The sequence below is a fragment of the Desmodus rotundus genome, chromosome 11, assembly GCF_022682495.2.
Source record: "Desmodus rotundus isolate HL8 chromosome 11, HLdesRot8A.1, whole genome shotgun sequence".
NCBI lineage: Eukaryota > Metazoa > Chordata > Mammalia > Chiroptera > Phyllostomidae > Desmodus > Desmodus rotundus.
The window spans coordinates 21,600,098-21,621,999 of record NC_071397.1 but is presented as its reverse complement, the minus strand read 5'-3'; the positions used below and the strand labels follow the sequence as shown (position 1 = coordinate 21,621,999).

General features: G+C 38.2%; 1 protein-coding gene across 8 annotated transcripts in view; it reads left to right on the top strand.

Moving 5' to 3' along the window:
• The window catches only part of DST (dystonin), a 422,554-nt gene that overhangs the window by 1,612 nt on the left and 399,040 nt on the right, over window positions 1-21,902 (top strand). The gene's annotated exons all lie outside the window — the stretch shown is intronic.

Below are 21,902 nucleotides of genomic sequence, written 5' to 3'. Positions count from 1 at the left end.
GGACCATTCCTCCAGTGAGCAGGTGGGACTGCTGGAGCACCAGCTCCCCTGAAGAGAGAACAAAGTAAAACCAAAACATGAGCTCTCCCCCACTGAGTATTTCTTTATGAGTTTCCAGGCCAACCCCACTTAGTATGAGATATTTTTCCGTGTTTTAAGGAGAGTTTCACACAGGCAGGCTCGGAAGTTAGTGGTACCAATGCTCGTTGTGGTTTCCTCGTGTTAGCAGACGTCATAGTTAGACACTCTCCATTTACGTGCCATTCATCTGAGAAGTTATTTTACATTTCATTTCACTAGTTAATCAGATATTTTATTGGGCTCTGGTTGCTGGAAAGCTCTAACTGCATTATCATAACAGCCTTCTAATGTTGCACAGTGAATAATTCTACTACATGTAGCCCTGGAGAGTGAGAACTCTGTGCACAGTTTAGGATACTTAAGAGAATAAATTAACCAGTCAGATAACCGGTCCAGTCCTGGCTTTACTCTCACCAGCTGTGTGGTGCTGGGAAACTCTCTAGTCAGCACCTCAGTTTTCTCATCTGTAAAATAGGACTAATTGTACTGGCAGGGTTGTAAGGGGGAAATTGATTTCAGGTTTACAAGTAATTATGTTAAAAACCCCATTTAGTTCATAGTAGGCATTCAGTACTGAGTAGATATTATTACATTTTGTAAAAGCAAATTAAAAATGTAAAAATAAAAATTTGTTTGCAAATTTTTAAGTCTTTATTAAATTAATTAATTCAAATCTATGGGAAACAACACCAACTGTGTCTATCACGAAGCCACACTTTTTGAATATCTAACTTATTTACTGGATTCACCTACATAAACATGACAAAAATAATGGCCAGGGTGCAAACATCAAAGTTCAGGATTTTGATTTTAGAAAGAGATTATCAGTTCCGTACACATACGTGGTAGAACCAGAATAATAATCCTGTTACACATTATTTTATTTGCCATCAGGTGTTTCAGATAAAGCACAGACAGAAAAAAATGAGATAGGACTATGTCTTGTTTACTTATCTCTCAGTTAAGCACTTCTCCCGAGCTTGCATTTGGGTAGCAATGCTGGGAGCAGCTGTTTAATGCCTTAGCTCATTTCACAAGGATGCTGGTGCAGTTTGACATCCTGTTTGACTTCATATTTGCCTCATCTGCTAGACTGTGAGCTCCTTGAGGGCATGGACCATCTCTCTCATTTAAGGGGTATCCCCACTGCCTGGGAAAGTGGGTTCTTAATAAATACTTACTGAATGAATGAAGAAAATTCTTCAGTGGGTGCCAGTTCCCATAACTGGGCAAATAGAACTCAGATTTGGGCAGAAAAGAAAAATGCACATTCTCAGCACGTTGCTCAGAATTCAACACTGGCTGAATCTCTACTCTTATCTTTCTAGGCTGTTAATAGTTGCCCTGGAGTTTGTATTAAAAATGTAAGTCACTGATTATAACAAAATGGATTTGGCCAAATTATTTATCTCAGAATATCAAGTGCAAAATTAGCTTAATTTGTTGATGGGCTACCTGTGTTCCTTTGTGTACCAAGCTCCTTCAATAAACAACTGAAAAATGTTATTTTATAAGTGGAAATCCTGAGACTGTGTTGCGTGAGAATGTCATATTTCATCACTGTTTTATGTTGACCACAAATAAAACATTTTCCCTTAAGGGTAATATAGGGAATGTTTTCTTCTTCTCCCTTTCTTCCAAAATGTCATTTCCTGTAGTATTTCTCCTTGAGAAATACCTCCGAATTTTTTGTATTCCAGTATATTAAAAACTTAGAGTTTGAGTGGCATAATGGATATTCTTGAGTTTTAGCAGTAGCTGCTACAGACTATCAAACGGTTTTCATTTTCTGACACGTCATAATCATATTGAATTAAGAAGTCAGCGCCTTGTGGTTCCTCATTCCAATCTTAGTGAGTAGGTAATTCATGCTCAGCATTTCCATCGTGTTCAAATAAGAAAAATGAATGTAGGATCTGCTGACTCATTTTGAAATCTGGAGGAGCTTTGGGAAAGCCCTTCAACACATGGAAGAAGTTCAGTTAGCACTTTGCTGCTTTACTTGGGAGAGGATATTGCTTCTGCTACCCACAAGGATTCTGCTGCCTAGCAAGGATTGCAGCTAGGCAGGGAATTTTAGGATGTTCCTTCCCAGATAGAGAAATACTTCTCCAGGGAGGAAGACCATGGCATTGGACCCAGTTTGCTTTGGGGAAGTTCTGCAGCAGGGAAGGAAGCCGCATCTCTCATCTGAGGAGCTCCAGCTTTTTTCTCGTCACTGAGAATATATAATAAATACATTTCTCCAACTTCATTTCTTCCTCCTAAAGCTAGAAATAAATAGTAAAGATGTTGATAAGATGTTTTGGAACCATAACCACCGCCAAGTCTTTCTATTTTCACTTACGTGCAAACTTGTCTTTACTAGGTTTTTATTAATCCTCTAAATTTTAATACTTAAGATATGAGAATGTGAAATTATTAATCCATCCGGCAAGGGCTGAACAATATAACCTCAATTCACTGACAGATAAAAAAGCCAGTTAGATAAATAGAAACAAGTGTTTTGTGTATGCAAAGAATGTATACAGCAAATTAATTAATTAACTTCTAAATTGCTAATGAAGAGAAGTGATTTCACATTGATGTAGGACACAGTCTCCAACCCAAATGCTCATTCTGTACCTAAGACGTGCACTTCTCCTGAAGATGTATAAAGTTTTACGCTATGACTTTATACAATGATTAACTGTTCCCCTAGATTCCTGTGGTGAAAATCAGGCAGTGACGATCTTGATTTTCAGGAAATTTCAGAAAGTGATATGGGTAATTGAGGTACCATTAGGTTGCAAGAAGGAGCCCTGGGAGTACTTCAGTAGGCTAAAGACAATTATACTGCCCTTTGAGAATACCCAGAGTGAACAGTGGTAAATGATCCCCATTCATCAGCTCAGTGGAATAAGGGGAGCCTTGTTTGACCAAAGGAGGGGAAAGAGTATGTTTATGTCCATCAGGATTTGAGAAAATATGTGCACTTCCCATTTCAGGTAAAGGAACCGAACAAGTTAACTCAAGTTAAGCAATTCCTGAATAGTCACATAGCAAGATAAGGACTGAGGAAGACAAGCACGCCCTGCTACATTTTGCCTGCTACTGTGTCACAGCTGAGAAAATAATAATATGCTCGAAATTCTCAATGAAAGAGAGAAGCTAACCTGAGTGAATTTTTAGTGGACATTTCTTAAAAGCTAAACAGGCAAGTCCTTTAGGTTTTTCCAGTGGTTATTCAAGTTATCCTAAGTGAAAGGATGGCCCACACAAACCCACGTGGCCTCGTTATATTCCCAGAGTGACCCTGTACCAAACCATGGAAGAATGGTCAGTAAAATAACCACGTTTCACAGCTTCACATTACATTTACATCTTTCATTCAGAATCACCCAACTTAGTGGATTAGAAAAAATGATAGTTTATTATTTAGTTATCTTTTACAATTAGTTTATCTTTACAAATAAAAGTCTTTGTCTAGAGTTAAATTCCAGGTCTAAATTAATTTTTACTAATTAAATCAGCCTTAATTTGAACTGAGCACACGATATAGTGTTCACTTAGCATCGCACAATTATTAAAAAAAAACAACAACGCTTTTTTTTTTATTGTGTACGAGGTTCGATGTTAGATACAGGGCTAACAAAGGGTCTGAGTTATAGACCCTGCCCTTGACAATTAGTTCTAGGTCACTCCCAATATCAGTGCTGAAATTTTATAGTTACTGGCTTCTTCTGTTACAGTAACTGAACTGCTGTGCCGTTTCCAACTCTGAGTCACAAATGTGACGAGAGCGGCAGAGGCTGAGGCACTATGTCAGTGCAGCCGGCACGCTGTGCAAAACTCACCTTATTCAGAGAGGCCTATCACCAGAGTGGCCGCTACTGTATAGTTTACCCTTCAGCCACACGGTGACAAAACAAAACGCTGAAAGGGAAAAAAATAAAGGAGGGGGAAAAACACTTCTTTTTTTCATGCATTTGAACTAATTAAACACATGCTAGATGAAGCTGAAGAAAAACTTTTCCAGAGAAGTTTGACTCTATGTCTAACCTCAAGGTTCAGGAATGACTCTTTGTAAGATTTGGATTACAAAACAACACCAGGCTAACAATGACAAGTATCGGTCTAATGAAAGGAATACAGGAATAAAGTTCCAAAATCCTGATTTTGAGTTCCAACTCTGCTATTAACGAGCTGTGTGATCTTTCTCTAACTGTGGTCAAGTCTCTCAGTGTCTCCAAGACTTATGTTTGTGGTTCTTACTGGTACCATGAAGATGATCTTTGAAGCACCTTCCAGAAGCAGTGGGCCATGTTTCTGGTATGTGTAAAGCATCATGATAAAAAGGCATTATGTAAAACACGATTCCTGCCTTCAGGGGGCTTAAGGGAGGCAAAGATAAAAATATAATTAGCTTAAGTACCAAGTAACAAATTATGAATAGAATAGGAATGGCTGGAATAGTTCTGATGAAATGATTGCTTCTAGCTGGGGTGATCAGCAAAGGCCTCCAAGAGGAGGTGATGTTTATGCTGAAGCATGGGGTTGAGTAATACACAGCTACACAGAGAGAGAATGAGAGCACTTCCCCAGTCCAGCAGAATGGTGTGAAAATAGGCAAAGATTTAGGAAGGCACACCTGTTTGCAGAGCTCAGAATACACCAATAGGATTAGGATGATGGGTCCTCGATACTGCATAAAGGAATATAGAGCTGGAAATACAAGTAGGTTCTGACTACAATAAAAATATTCTTGGTATACTACTTGTCAGTTGACAAAAGCCTTTGACATAACATTATTTTATTTGAACCCCTTAGGAGGCTACCTACTAGGAGCCCTTTCAAGAGAAACAAAAATTGCCTTTTTATTTTTTTTCGGGCACTAGCAAAACGGCCTCATCACTTCTTTTCACCCTGAAGGAAAATGAGGAGTCCTGGCTTCTGCTGTGAGGGCCTGGGAAAATGACTGATCGTGGGCTTTTCTGGTCCCTCTGAAGCTACACTTCTGCAGGGCACCAGGTTTTGGGGTCCAATGCTCAGGCATCACTGGGTTATATTTTGACTGCGGACACCATATGTGCAGGGATTTTGACACACTGCTCATGTGTTCAGTGTTCATTACAAATCCCCATGCAAAGTATAATACATTTGCAGGTAATTCATTATGTACAAGGCCATTTTTATCCACTCTGAAACACATTACGTTTTTATAAAGTATTTGAAATGTGTGTGTTTATATTTAAACTTCTTCCTTGAAAATTCCTTCCTTTTACACCCCCCTCAAATCCTCAGGCCTACTTCATTCTCAGCCTGTGACCTTTGTCCCTTAACTCACAGAGAACCATCAGTGCCCTCAAGTAATAGCACCTTAAACTTTTTGTCCCTGTAAGTTAAGTGAACATCTCAAGCTTCCCTCCTAGTCCAAGAGAAAATTCGTCTGTTCTCCATGCTGATTTTATGCTTATGTTGTGAATTCCTTTTTTTAAAAAATCTTTTGGGGGCTGTCCCATTATTCCTTACCTCCTCTTCTCTATACCACCAGTTCTTCTCTTGGCAAGAGAAGTTTCCTGAAAAAGGCTCTTTATTTTTCACCTCCTGTTCCTCACCTCTCGTTCATCCCTCAACATAGTATAATCTGGCTTGCAATGCAGCTACCATTTAAAGTCACTTAAACTCCCCCGTGATTTCTGAATTGTTAAATCAAATACAGGATGGGGCAAACGTGGGTTTACAGTTGTTCATATGGAAAATAATGCAATAATTAATAAATAATAATATGAGAATAAACTGTTTTGCATACTCACTGTAAACCTACTTTTGCTGTACCCTATATTTCAGTCTTTACCATAATTGACCTATCTTATATTTGACACTGATGGAAACTATTTGCTTCTTGAAACTCTTCCAGATTTTCGGGCAATGCTTTCTTTTTTTCTTGTGTTTGATAGATGTTGACATTTATTAAACATTGTCTTTTTTTGAAGTATATTTTATTGATTATGCTATTATAGTTGTCCCAATTTCTTCCCCTTCTATCCTCCTCCTCCCTGCACCAACCCCCTCATCCTCCAGCATCCCTCCCCCCACAGTTCATGTCCATGGGCAATACTTTCTTTATTCCACGTTCCACCCCTTCCCTTTTCTGGCCATGGCTCCCTCTGTTCCTGTACCGGGTCTTCCACTTATATGTTGATATTCCCAAGGTACTGCCTTGGGCCTAAGTTTTTAAAACAGCTTTATTAAGATACAGTCACCTACTATATAGTCCATCCATTTAAAATATACAACTCAGTAGTTTTTCCTGTATTCCCAGGGTTGTGCCACCATCACACAATTTAATCTTAGAACATTCTCATTACCCACCAAAAGAAACCCCATATCGGTCACTCCCCACTTCCCTCCCACCTTCACCCACCAACCCTAAGAAACCACAAATTATTTTTTCTTTTAATAGATTTGTTTGTTGGGTTTCATTCTTGCTCACCCTTTTCAAATGTTACTTGTGCAATCGCATCATGCTCACTGTTTTAAGTTACCTCCATACAATGATTACTCTGAAATCTATCCCAAATTCAGACTTCATCTTGACCTTCAGACACAGAGAGTCAATTGCTTTCCCTTCATTTTCACATGATATTCCATGGGTGCCTCAAACTAAATGCTGAGCTCATCAGTCCCTCACCCTATCTGCCTCTGTTTTGGAGAACAGTACTACCCCTTCTACCTTCTACAGTTGCTCAAACTAGAAATCTGAAAGCTATGACAGACAACTTTCTTATCCACCCTGCCCTGTTTGTCTTTAAACTATGCAGTATCTCTGGGGTCTGCCTGCCTTATTGTCCCCATTGTGGTTATATTGGCTCAAACTCTATAATAAAACTCCAGACAAATCTTGCTTCCCCATCCTCAATTCATGCACACTAATTTTACATTCGGAAATATAAATTAATTGTTAAAACTTTTATCACTTCTGGAGACATAGATTCAACTAAACTCACACATAAAATGGGTTATTAATAAACAGGGATTTACATTCTCTTGCAGCCAGAAGTCTAGAGATGCTGCTGGCCTTGCTTGAGCCACTCCGTGTGCCATTGCTAGTGTATTTGGGATAATCCTGGCCTTTCCCTCAGGCTTGCAGGGTGGCCAGCACAGCGCCAGACATCATGCCCAAGTTCAAGGATGGAAGGAGGGGAAGGAGCAAGCAAGCCAAGGAAGGATATTCGTCAGGAAATCAAAACCTTTGCTAGAAGCCTTTCCAGTTAGATTTCTTCTTACCCTTGCCAGGTCAGAACGGTGTCACGAGGCCATCTCTCACACTGAATGAAGCTTGGGATACGAGCTTTATTTTTCTAATCGAGCTTTATTTTTCTAAGCATCTGCAGTAGAGGCAGGCAAGAAAGAAAGAGTTGGGTAAACCATATTCCCCTCCTGCTTAAAATCCCTTAGTGATTTCCTACTTCTTCAAGATAGTACAGGTCAGCCTCCTTAATATAACATCAGAGGGATGGATCCCCATACCGACGTCCTTGTGATAGTTCTAGCTTAAACCATTTGTCCACACCTGTAATTATCTGAGCGGACCATGACCCTTTAGGATTATTGTTTTTGTCATGGTATTTCCAACCAGGAAAGCCTCTTTTTCCTTTCCTCTCTTTGCCCACCCACCAGTAACAACAACCAAAAAAAAAAAAACAAAAAAAAAACTTGGGCACAAAAGACTAATCCTGCTCTTTCTCTAAAACCCAGTTCATAGGTTATCTCCTCCAGGAAACTTTCTTAGTTCACTCATAATCATAATTGAGGCTTCTGTTTGTCTTCCCTACAGGATTGTATCTTGAACATAGTATAAATCTCTGGGTTTTAGCTCAGTGTCTGGCACAGACTGAAGCTTGGTAAATGTTCCCTGAATGAATATTGGACATTTTCTACAAGTTAGCTTAATTTTCAATTCTCACGGATTCTGTAACTTTCTAGATATTCCCACATCCCTCTTTTACTTAAAAGGAAAGAGACAGATGCTTTTCAGTTTTTATTTCAATCATATACTTATGCCTTATTTAACATCCTGTGTTTATTTCAAAAATATAGATTCAGACACTTTTAAAAATGAGTTGAAAATATTCCCTGACATTTTTATTCATTATTGAATAAATTTTCATACTTCGATGTGAGAGTTTTGAACAAAAATTTTAATATTTAATGTTTTCATTTTAGTTTAAATCTGAAAATCAATGTAAGTATATTATGAATGATCTTATAACCAATTTACCTTATCACCAATATTATCACCCAACTCCAGTGCCTGAATTGATGGGTTTTTTTACAGTCACACTGGTATCAAGTGGTATTGATTTAACTTCCATGATCTTAAGAGAAAAGATCAGGGGCAATTTTAGTGTGTAATTTGTGTGTTCCTGCCTGGTGAGGGCCAAATGGTGTACTTCGGTAATCTTTGTGCAGTTAGAGAAATGTGGTGGTGAATTTGAATAAAGAGCATCAAAATGCCAAATATCAAGGTAAATAGAAAATACTATTTTATTTCTCTTAATTAAAAAATACATATAATTAAGAAAAATTTTAATCCTCACCTGAAGATATGCTTTTTTATTTATTGGTGGGGGGGAAGAGAGAGAGAGACAGAAAGAAAAACATCTTTGTGGGAGAGAAACATTCATGGGTTGCCTCCACCTGGGGACCCACCCACAACCTAGGTATGTGCCCTGACTGGAATCTAACCGGCAACTTTTCAGTGCATGGGATGGTGATCCAACAGAGTGACCCAGTTAGGGCAAAACTACATATATTTTTTATTTTATTTTATTTTTAAATATGTATATATTTTAATATATATTTTATTTTTAGAGAGAGGGGAAGGGAAGGAGGAAGAGAGGGAGAGAAACATCGATATGCAAGAGAAACATTGATCGTTGCCTCTCTCACACCTCCAACAGGGGACCTGGCCCACAACGCAGCCATGTGCCCCTACTAGGAATTGAACCAGTGACCTTTCAGTTTTCAGGGCGATGCCCAATCCACTGAGCCATACCAGTCAGGGCAAAAAAATACATATAATTTTAAAAGCACAAATTATAACATTGTCTTGTGGGGTTTATAATACACATATTCTATGTATTTCATAGAACAACTAGTGTAGAGAAATACAGGGGAGTAAATGAACTCCCTATATAGTTGCAAGGATACATATTTAGTATGCATATTTTAATTCCATGAGCAACCAATAAGAAATGGATAATAGATAAACCCAAATGAAATTCTAAAAAATATCCAAATGACCCAAAGAAGGAAGGATAAAGGGGACAAGGGAACAAAATACAGAGGGATGGACTGAAAATAAAATGTGCCCTGACTGGGAATGGAATTGGGGACCTTTTGGCGTGTGGGACGAAGCTCAACCCACTGAGCCACACCGGTCAGGGCAAAGACTGTGATTTTTACCTCAGTGTGCATGTCACCTTGCTCATGTCCAGTCATTTTCTTGTAGTTAATAATTTTTTAGGGGAAGGACACTAGAATTGCTGTTCCAACATTATTTTCAAAGTCTGAAATGTCAAAATCTTTTGAACTAAGACTTAGACATCCTATATTCCAGGAATTTTACATATTATTAGATGGAACTACTATACTGTGCATAACATTCTTTTATTTAGCAGTCGGAAAGTTCACGTGGGGATTTGGTTAGTTATGGACCAATGTTTTTCAAAAATTATTTTGTTGAGCAACTACTAACTATATAGACTATACATACTGCAGAATATTAGTACTGCATAATACAGGTGTAGATTATAGGTCAGCTGAAAGCATTATCCTCTTAAATTCCAGTTTTATTTTTATTTACATTTGTGCTACATGAAATTTTAATAGACTAAACACTCCAACTAAGAGATAGAGATGATCAGCATGAATAATAGCAAGACCTGACTATATGCTATTTATAAGAGATGCACTTAAAGAAGCAGTTAGATTGAGAGTGAATGAATGGAAAAACATAAATGATACAAACAATAAGCATAAGCATAAAAAGATTGGCATGGCTGTGTTCAAGTCAGATAATATAGATATCAGGGTAAATAGTATTAACAGAGATTAGAGGGGTTTCCATTATGGTAAAAGGGCTACAGTCAGGAAGACATAGTCATAAATATGAATGTACCAAATAACAGGGCCTCAAAATACAAAATCTAAACATTGTCAATTTCTTAAAAAAAATTATTTTATTGTGTTCAATTACAGTTGTCTGCATTTACCTCCTGCTACTCCCCTTCCGTACTCCCGCCATTCTGATCTCCCTCCCCTGCTTCCACCCCTCCTTGGTTTTGTCCATGTGTCTTTTATAGTTGTTCCTGGACACCCTTACCCACTTCTCCACATTATCCCTTCCCACCTCCCCTCTGGTTATGGTCAGATTGTTCTTAATTTCAATAAACATTGTCAAAATTAAAAGGAGAAATAGACAATTCTATAATTGTAATGGATTATTTTAACATCCTCCTAGCATTGATAGGATGAACATCCACACAGACAATCAGTAAAGATATTGTTGACCTTAATAACCCTCAACTGTCCTGACCTAATGGATATTAATAGAACATTATACTTACATGATGCATTCATAAAGCTGGACTATATTCTGAGTCATAAGACAAGTCACAATAAATTTAAATTTAAGAGGATTGAAGTCATACAGAATACATTCTTGATTATAACAGAATCAAGTTAGGAATTAATGACAATAATATTTTTAGGAAAATCTCAACCTTTTAGAAATCAAATAACATGGTTCTAAATAATTCATGCATCAAAAAAACATAGGAGAAATTAGAAAATATTTTGAACTGAGTGATGATGAAAACACAATATTTCAAAATTTTATGATGCAGCCAAAACAGTCCTTAGAGGAAAACACATAGCTTTACCTGTTTATATTACAAAAGAAGAAAGCTCTAAAATTTAAAAACTTTTAAACTTTAAGAAGCTAATGAATAAAAAAGGCAAAATAAACACAAAGTAGGTGGAAGGAAATAATAAAGATAAAAGCAGATATTGATGAAATAGAGAAAAAACATGCAATAGAGAAATTTAACAAAGCCAAAGTTGGTTCTTTGAAAAGACCAATGAAGTTTGTAAACATGAAGCTAGGCTGATCAACACACACACACACACACATCAGTGTTATGGCATATGGAAGAGAGGTGTTATAATTTTAGAATCCACAGATATTAAAAGCATAAGAGAATATTCTGTGCAAATTTATGTCCAAAATTTGACAACTTAGTAGAAATGGACAAATATCTATCCATATTTCTCTGGTTATCCATCATTTCATCCATCCAACCCATGTATATGTCTTCAAACTGCTGTAACTCCCAAATTATGAATTCTAAAATAGCTGTCTTTGACCACACCTGCCTATCTGTACCTCCTGGTGTGCTCTTAGTGAGTTTCTTCCTTACCTCATTAGGACCTCCAGTCCTGAATTTTCCCTAGGTTTCAGCCTGTCTGCACTTTGTGACTTAATTTCACTTGCCTTTCCATTCAGTATAGGCTCTTAATCAATTGTACAGAGAAATTCTCACCTTTATTGTCACTTTACTCATGCAGTTACTTCCTCTAGCACATTGACTTTGACAATTCCCAGACCAGAGTCTAACTCACTGACAGCATATCTATTCTCGTGCCTAGGAAACTTACCCTTAAAACCCAGTCATTTGATTTGTGTGTTATCCAACAGTCAAATCCGCTCCTTTTTAGTGTTTCAATTAGCTTCTGCCTTGTAAAGAACCACTTAAACTGCTGCCTATTTGGTGTACAGTTTTGGGGATTGGCAGTATGGGCTATGCCCAGATGGACAGTTGTTCTGGTCTGAGTCAGGCTTGACTCATCCCAGCTGGAACTCCCTTATGTGTTTTTGGTCAGCTTCTGGTTGACTCACTTTTCCTCTGCTTGGTCTCTCTTCTTCCAGCAAGCAGACCCAGGTTGGTTCCTAAAGCAGCAAGAGTAGAAGTGTGTGAGGCTTCTTGAGGGCTAGGCTCTGAACTCTTACAGGACATTTGCTCACACATTCTTTTGGACAAAGCAAGTCTCAGAGAGTGGGGGGAATAGAGGCCTAATGGGAGAAGTTGCATAGTATTGTGGTCACTTTAGCAATCTGTCATAGATAATTATTTATTTATAACTACTGTACTGCTGTCTACTGTCCCCAAAACATTCACCTGAAGCTTTTAAAATTCTTTTTCCTAGACAGTCTTTTCCAATATCATGGCTTTTATATATATGAAAATTACTTCCACCTGAAATTTCTAGGCCTAACTTAAAGCAAAAACATTTTGAGCAATAATTTCCAGTTTTAGAATATTTTCCATCACCCTAGAATTATTTCTCATGCCTGTTTGCAGTCATGAGAAGTGTTTCTACTGCTTTCCTTAACAAAATCACTAATCTGCTTTAGTGTCTATAGATTTGCTTTTTCTGGACATTGCTTGCATACAAGTGAATTATAACATGTAGTCTTTTGTGTCTGGCTTCTTTCATGTGGGTAAATGATTTTGAGGTTCATCCGTGTTGGAATATGTATCATAGTGTAGCATTTATCAGTAGTTTGTTTGTTTTTATTGCTGAATAGTATTCTACTCAATGACTATACCACACATTGTTTATCCTTTCACCAGTTGATGGACATTGGGTTCCCCCCCCCAATTTTTAGCTTATTGTACTATAAAAAATACTGCTATGAATATTTGCTTAAAATCTTGTGTGGAGGTATGTTTTCATTTACCTTGGGCAGTCACCCGGAGTAGAATTGCTAGCTTATATTGTGCATTTATGCTTATTTATATATTTTATCCTCACTCAAGGACATACTCATTGATTTTTAGAGAGAGGGGAAGGGAAGGAAAAAGAGAGGGAGAGAAACTCTATGGGAGAGGTACATTGATTGGTTGCCTTTCATATGCACCCCAACTGGGTACTGAACCTGCAACTTAGGCATGTGCCTGGACCTGGAATCAAACCCATGACCTTTTGGTTTGTGGGACAACACCCAACCAACTGAGCCACGTCGGCCAAGGCTATGTTTAATTGTTAAAGAAATTGTCAAACTGTTTTCCAAAGTGGCTGTACAATCAAACATTCTTACCAGCAATGGGTTCCAGTTTTTCACATCCTTGGCAATGCTTGTTATTGTCTATCTCTGTCGTTATAGCTATTCTCTTGGGTCTAATGTGGTATCTGTAGTTTTAATTTGCTTGTCCCTAATGACTAATGATTTTGAGTACTTTTTCATATACGTATTTGCAATTCATAGATCTTCTTTGGTGAAATGTTCTAATATTTACCCATTTTAATTTTAATTTTAATTTAATTTTTTTACTATATCAAAATACTGGGCTTATTTCACATGTATATTTTTGCCTCCTGACCATTTTAATTTGTCTGACCACCATTACTAACTACTATGTTCTTCCATAATATTTCATATATACTTAAAACCAAGCAAAGGGTGGAGTTCCATCCTTCCCTTAAAAGCTAAACAGGTGTACTTTGGTCAAGATGGAGGTGTAGGTAGATACATTTTGCTTCCTTGCACAACCAAAAGAAAGACAACAACAAATTTAAAAACAAAAATCAACCAGAACTGCCAGAAAATTGAGCTGCATGGAAGTCCAACAGCCAAGGAGTTACAGAAGAAACATGCACCCAGACTGGTAGGAGGGGTAGACATGGGCAGCTGGGGTGGAGAGGACACACAATAAGGCAGTGGCTGGCAGACCGGGCCGTCCCACATTCATGTGCGTATAAGCCAGGAGGAACAACTGGGGAGCCAGGCAGAATGCACAACCCAGGGTTCCAGTGTGGGAAACTAAAGCCTCAAAACCTCTGGCTGTAAAAACCTGTGGGGATTGCAGCAGTGGGAGAAACTCCCAGCCTCAAGGGAGAGTTCCTTGGAGAGACTCACGTGGTCCTAGAACGTACACAAGCCCATCCACCCAGGAATCAGCACCAGAAGGGCCCAATTTGCTTGCAGGTAGCAGGGGAAGAGACTGAAAGCAGGGCAAGAGCTCAGCAAGCGGCATTGTTCCCTCTTGGACCCCTCCCCCACATACAGCATCACAACACAACAATGTAGATTGCCCTGCCCTGGTGAATACCTAAGGCTCTACCCCTTACTATGTAACAGATGCGTCGAGACAAAAAAATATATGGCCCAAATGAAAGAACAGATCAAAACTCCAGAAAATGAACTATGCAACAAGGAGATAGACAACCTATCAGGTGCAGAGTTCAAAACACTGGTAATCAGGATGCTCACAGAAATGGTTGAGTATGGTCACAAAATAGAGGAAAAGGTGAAGACTGTAAAGTGAAATGAAGAGAAATGTACAGGGGACCAATGGTGAAGGGAAGGAAACCAGGACTCAAATCAACAGTGTGGACCAGAAGGAAGAAATAAACATTCAACCAGAACAGAATGAAGAAACAAGAATTCAAAAAAATGAGCAGAGGCTCAGGAACCTCTGGGACAACTTTAAATGTTCCAACATCTGAATCATAGGGGTACCAGAAAGAGAAGAGGAAGAGCAAGAAATGGAAGACATTTGAAAAAATAATGAAGGAGAACTTCCCCAATCTGGCAAAGGAAATAGACTTCCAGGAAGTCCAGGAAGCTTAGATAGTCCCAAAGAGCTGGACCCAAGGAGGAACACACCAAGACACATCATAATTAAATTACCCAAGATTAAAGATAAAGAGAATCTTAAAAGCAGCAAGATAAAAGGGGACAGTTACCTAACAAAGGAGTTCCCATAAGACTGTCAGCTGGTTTCTCAAAAGAAACCTTGCAGGCAAGAAGGGTCTGGAAAGAAATATTTGAAGTCATGAAAGGCAAGGACCTCCATCCAAGATTACTCTATCCAGCAAAGCTTTCATTTAGAATGAAAGGGCAGATAAAGTGCTTCCCAGATAAGGTAAAGTGAGATCACTTATAGGTGAGGTCATATGATATTTGTCTTTTACCACCTGGCTTATTTCACTTAGCACAATCTTCTCCAGTTCCATCCATGCTGTCACAAAAGGTAGGAGTTCCTTCTTTCTTTCTGCTGTGTAGTATTCAATTGTGTAAATGTACCACAGTTTTCTGATCCACTCATTTACTGATGGACACTTAGGCTGTTTCTAGCCCTTGACTATTGTAAATTGTGCTGCTATATACATTGGGGTGCATAGGTTCTTTTGAATTTGTGTTTCAGGATTCTTAGGGTATAACCCCAGCAGTGTAATTGCCAGGTCAAAAGGCAGTTCCATTTTTAGTTTTTTAAGGAATTTCCCTACTGTTTTCCACAGTGGCTGCACCAGTCTGCATTCCTATCAACAATCCACTAGGTTTCCCTTTTCTCCACATCCTGCAGCACTTGCTGTTTGTTGATTTGTTAGTGATGGCCCTTCCTACTCATGTGAAGTGCTATGTCATTGTGGTTTTAATTTGCATCTCTGATGGCTAGTGATGTTGAGCACTCTTTCATGTGTCTGTGAGCCCTCTGTATGTCGTGCTTGGAGAAGTGTCTGTCCAGGTCCTTCTCCCATTTTTTAAATTGAATTGTTTGTCTTCCTGGTGTGGAGTCATATGAGTTCTTTATATATTTTGGAGTTCAAAACCTTGTCTGGGGTATCATTGGCAAATATATTTTCCCATACAGTTGGTTCCTTTTTCATTTTGATGATATTTTCTTTAGCTGTGGAGAAGCTTTTTAATCAGAGGTAGTCCCATTTGTTTATACTTTCCTTTTCCTTGCTCTAGGGGATATATCAGTGAAAATATTGCAGTGTGAAGTATCTGAAATTTTCCTGCCTATGTTTTCTTCTAGGACTTTTATGGTGTCATGGCTTATGTTTAAGTCTTTTATCCATTTTGAGTTTATTCTGGTGTATGGTGTAAGTTGGTGGTCTAGTTTCATTTTTTTGCATGTAGCTGTACAGATTTCCCAACACCATTTATTGAAGAGGCCATTTTTACTCCATTTCATGCTCCTTCCCTCTTTGTCAAATATTAGTTGACCATAGAGACTTGGATTTATTTCTGGGCTCTATGTTCTGTTGCATTGATCTATGCGTCTGTTCTTATGCCAGTACCAGACTGTTTTGATTATAGTGGCCTTGTAATGTAGTTTGGTATCAGGTATTGTGATCCCTCCTACTTTGTTCTTCTTTCTCATAATTGCTGAGGCTATTAGGGGTCATTTATGGTTCCATAAAATTTTTTTGAAATAATTGTTCTATATTTGTGAAATATGTCATTGGTATTTTAATAGGCACTGTGGTGAATATATAGATTGCTTTGGGTAGTATGGACATTTTAATGATGTTAATTCTTCCAATCCATGAACATATGCTTCCATATATTTGTGTCCTCCTTAATTTCTTCAGTGTTCTGTAGTTTTTTGAGTACAGGTCTTTTACCTCTTTGGTTAAAGTTATTCCTAGGCATTTTATTTTTCTTGTTGCTATAGTAAATGGGAATTTTTTCCTAGTTTCCTAGATATTGCATTGTTGGTTTAAAAAATGCCTTCAGTTTCTTAATATTGACTGTATCCCGCTGTTTTGCCAAATTCACTTTTTAGGTCCAGTAGTTTTTTGGTGGGGCCTATAGGGTCTTCCATGTACACTATCATGTCATCTGCAAAAAATGACAGTTTTACTTCCCTCTTTCCAATTTGGTTGCCTTTATTTATTTTTCTTTTCTGGTCATTGTGGCTAGAACTTCCAATACTATGTTGAATGGAAGTGGTGAAAGCAGACACTCTTGTCTTGTTCCTGATCATAGTTTTTGCCCATTGAGTATGATGTTGGCTGTAGGTTTCTGGTATATGGCCTTTATTATGTTGAGTATGCTCCCTCTACTGCCACTTTGCTGAATATTTTTATCATAAATCAGTGCTGTTCTTTATCATTAGCTTTTTCAGCATCTGTTGATATGATCATGCGATTTTTGTCTTTGCTTTAATTTATGTGATGTACTACGTTTACTGATTTGCAAATATTGTACCATCCTTGCATTCCCGAGATGATCATGGTTGATCCCACTTGATCATGCTGTATGATCTTTTCAATGTATTGCTGGATCTGGTTTGACAGTATTTTGTTGAGGATTTTAGTGTCCATGTTCATCAGCTATATTGGCCTGTAGTTTTCTTTCTTTGTTGTGTTTTTAACTGGTTTTGGAATTAGAATAATAATGGCCTCATAAAAAGAGTTTGGGTGTCTCCTGTTCTTGAATTTTTTGGAATAGTTTGAGAAGGATAGGAGTTATCTGTTCCCTAAATGTTGGGTAAAATTTGCTTATGACACCACCTGGTCAAGGGTTTTTGTGTGCAGGGAGTTTTTGATTGCTGCTTCAATTTCACTAGCTGTTATCAGTCTGTTCAGGCTCTCTGCTTTTTCTTGGTTCAGTTTTGTAAGATTGTATGTTTTTAGAAACTTGTCCATTTCACCCAGGTTGTCAACTTCTCGGCATGTAGTTCATAATAATTTCTTACAATCCTTTGTATTTCTGCGGTATTGGTTGTAATTCCTCCTCTTTCATTTCTGATTTTATTTATTTGGGTCCTCTCCCTTTTTTTCTTTATGAGTCTGCTTAAAGGCTTGTTGATTTTGTTTATCTTTTCAAAGAATCGGCTCCTGGAATTATTGATCCTTTGAATTGTTTTTTTAGTCTCTGTGTCATTTAATTCTGCTCTGATCTTGGTTATTTCCTTCCATCTACTCACTCTGGGCTTTGTTGTTGTTGTCTAGCTTTTTAAAAGTGATGCAAAATAAAAGAAATTAGCGGTATAAATAGACACTTAAAATTTAAAAAATTCAATATAACAAGGTCTAATTTCTACTCTTCCGAAGTCCTCTTGCAAGATCTTAACCTTTGGAGGGCATTCTAAGAATCTGCTAAAAGCTATGGTCTGCCCTTCTAGAAATATTAGAGATGGGTAAGGTATATACTTTTGCATATACTTTCAAGTACCTGCCCTCTTAATGCTCATCTGTGGATTCTCAGGGCAGAGGTAGAACCCAGTTAAGAACCCCTGCAGTAAAATGACTAGATATTGTTGTCTTGATAGGATTGGGATCATTTTTGAAAACCTCTACCAGGTGAAAATTTGCCTTGGGTAATGCCTTTGGCAGGGCAGGTTGGGCTTTAGTTCCTACCATGGTTCAGCTATGAGATGTAGATAACATTCTGTAAATTATCTGTGATACTTGGAGAAATAATAAATCACAATGTTGTCCCTAATCCACAATCTACAATTTGAAATTCCAGCTCCGATCTTCTTCTTGCAGCATAGGAGATACCCTTCAGGCTAATGTGCTCCAAGTTTATTTGTTTTGTTTTAACAGTGAAGAAGTGCTTGTCCAAGAATTGGTGTGGTGGGTGTACCACATCTCCCCCAGGAGATGTTTCTCAGAGTTCCTTCACCCCACTGAAGTGATAGAGCCTTGGGAGAAGGTGGTGGTATCGTGGACAGGGTCCCGACCAAGTGCAGTGGTATGGTGGAGGGGATCCTGATTTAGTGTTAAAAGACCCAAGGTCAAGCCCTCTTGCTTAGCTTACCTTGGGTAAATCACTTAGTATTCCTGAGGTTTATTTTCTCTTTTGGTAAACTAGAGGTAGTAATACCTATTATATCTGTTTACAGATCATTGTGAGAATCAGTGAAAATAATAAATGTCATTTTAAAAAATACTTAAGTCTATTGAAAGATAAAGGGACACATAGCATAATAGCTACGATAGAACATTCATTCATTCACTGTGCATTTATTCATTAGTAAATACCTATAATCTAACACACATGGGGAATCTTTAACTTCCCTATTTTTCTGGTTGGAAATATAGCCCTTCTATCTCTCAAGTACTTTTTAGAATCTCTTCATCTTGTGCAGAAAGAGAGAATAAAAGGAAGTTTAGTGATACAGAATGAGGAAGTTAAATGATTTGCATAATACTTAAGTTGGAAAAATCAGTATAATTGAGTAGTTTATATTAGCGCTTAAAATGATAGTCAAAGGAAGCAGGATGCTTTCAAGCTTTTCTGAAAATTGTGAGATCTCATCCTGCCCCACATCCTGTCCTGGAGATGACCTACTTATGCAGAAATGATACCAGCTGCCATTTTCTGAGAGCTTTCTTATCTTTGCATATGTCCTACCTCATTTAATCGTCACTTGCCTAAGGTCAGTTGGCTCCCAGAGCTGAAATTTCAACCGTGTCCTTTTACCTGCAAGTACATGCTCATAGCTATCTCGAAGCAGGAAAGTGAGGCTGAATTACCAGGAGCTGAACTGGCATTTGCCTTTTCTAAAGTTCACAGGGATCAGTGTTAATTTACATTCTTTAAACTTGAAAGCTCAGACTAACCTTTGAGCTTGCCTTTCAAGACTTAGAGATAGTGGTAATTGCCATCTGAAAGCAGGGTAGGGACTCAGATGGAATCGAAGTTTTAGCTTTAAGAAATAAGGTTCCCTGAACTCCACTTTAAAAACAAAATTATTTTTTAATTTTAGAGAGAGAGGAAGTGGGGGAGGAGAGAGAAAGACACAGAGAGAGGCAGAGAGAGATTTGTTGTTCTACTTATTGATGCATTATTGGTTGATCTTGGTATGGGCCTCAACCAGTTAACTGGCCAGGGCCCCTCAGCACCAGTTTTAATTTTTACTTCTTTAAAGAAGTTATTTTCCATTCTTTAACCTATTTTCTGAGAGTTCCTTTTTCAAGCATATTGGAATTTACTTTTCAGAGTTATTAGAAAATGTACAACAATATGATTATTAAAACATGTAAGTACAGAGCATTTTCTTCATTATTTCTAGAAAGAAAAATGTTCCGGTGTTTTCCACAGGTGCAGTGTGTGTGTTTGGCTGAGTCGCCCCTTGGTCTGCTGTCTTTGCCTAAGCTGCAGCCTGCTCGTTACAGTATCTACCAATGAGGCAGAACAGAAGAAACCAAAGGCTGGATTTTAAACTCCATCCCTAGTTGGTTAGACTCTTTTAAAATATTTAGAATTCCTAGTTCTATGTCTGAATAGTATGCTGTACTGGGTGGGAGGTAAAAATGGGAAATTTTGGCTGGCTACTGCTATATACAATTTCTCTAGAAACCTCAAGAAAATAATGGAGTCAAGCATGCCTCGAGCTGTTCTCTGAGAAACTATGGCAACCGCCTTTTAATTAAAGCTGAAGTAGTCTGTGTAGCTTAGAAAAACAGAGAGATACTGCCAACTGATAAGGAGAGGGTATGGGAATAATTTAGACAACTAAAAAAGAAGGTCTTTTACATGTATTTGGTAACTTTATTATCTATATTGTACAAAGAAACAAGAAAAAAATTTAAGTTGAATTTATTGGAGTAACATTGGTTAGTACAATTATACAGGTTGCAGGTGTTCAATTCTCTAATACCTCATCCGTGTACTGTGTGTTCACCACCCTGAATCCAGTCTCCTTCCATCACCACTTACGCCCCCATACCCTTTTCGACTGACACCCCCAAGGAAACTCTTTTAATGGATGTCAATATTTAGCTTTGGAATATGTTATAACATTTTAAAAGAAAGTACAGTCTTTAAATTATGTTTTTTAAGACTATTTTCAAATTGATGTTCCTGATTATACCTGTTAACCGGTAGTTGGAAGAAGGGCCAGCCTGGAGGCACCCTCAGCAGCAGATGGCAGCCATGCTGGGAGAGTTACCCAATGCGTGGTCTTTCCATTTGGTAGTAGAGATCCCGTGTATGCCCCAGGAAAATGCACGGGCGGGCCGACGATCAGCAAATTAGTAAACCCGTCCCCTCTCGAGCTGAAACATTTACAGCCAACATGCTAGAATGTATAAACTCAGAGCATGCAAAAAAGTACCTTGGGGAAAAAAAAACCCTAAATGGAAAAGCCAGAGTTGCCATTTTTCTTGGATCAGAATATGTGTTAAGCTAACAACCCCAATGATGGAAAGACTTAATCATCCCCTTTTCCAGGGAGAGTTTGAGTTTATGCCTACTGTTTCAGCATCCTGTCTGATTAGTGCCTCCATTCACTGTTAAGAATGTATCTGTTTGAAGGTTAAGTGGTAGGGGTGATAACTGGAAAGATATAATATATAGTTATAAATATAACACTTGTGAGCCAGGGACCATGCAGGAACTGGCTCTTGCAATAGTTTGTTATCCTGCCTCCTTGGCTCTGGCTTCCAGTTCACCTTCTTTATACTGTTGGCAGAGTTAGCTACCTATAATCAGATCTGATCTTCTGCTCCTTTTGCCGGGCTTCTTATTGCTTCCAGGGTTAGTACACCTTTTCTCAGTCCCAGCTTCAACCTACCTCTAATGCATACAGTACTCAAACAAGGCCCCGCTTCTCCATGTTCATGCCCCCCTTCTGTGTTTTCATGCAATAGCCAGTGCTAAAATTCCTCTACTCTTTGTGTGTGTGTGTGTGGCAAATGCCTACTTATGCCTTAAAATGAGGCTTAAACATCACCCCCTTTTCCCCAGTCCTTATCTCACAGTCCTTCCTTACTCCTTCCAAACATTCTCCCCTCTGAGACTGGACGAGGGCACCAGAGGTGAGCATTTACACATCTGTCTTCTGAAGGCAGGTACTATTATAGCTGTTATCTTGTCTCCATAGCCTGTGTGGTATCTTGCATAGAAAGCGTACTTACTCGCTATTCGTTGAATATTTGATGTTTAGTGAATATTTGATATTTAGTAAATATTTGATGAATGGATGAATGGGATTAAGTGGGTAAAATAATTGGAGTCACTAGGGCAT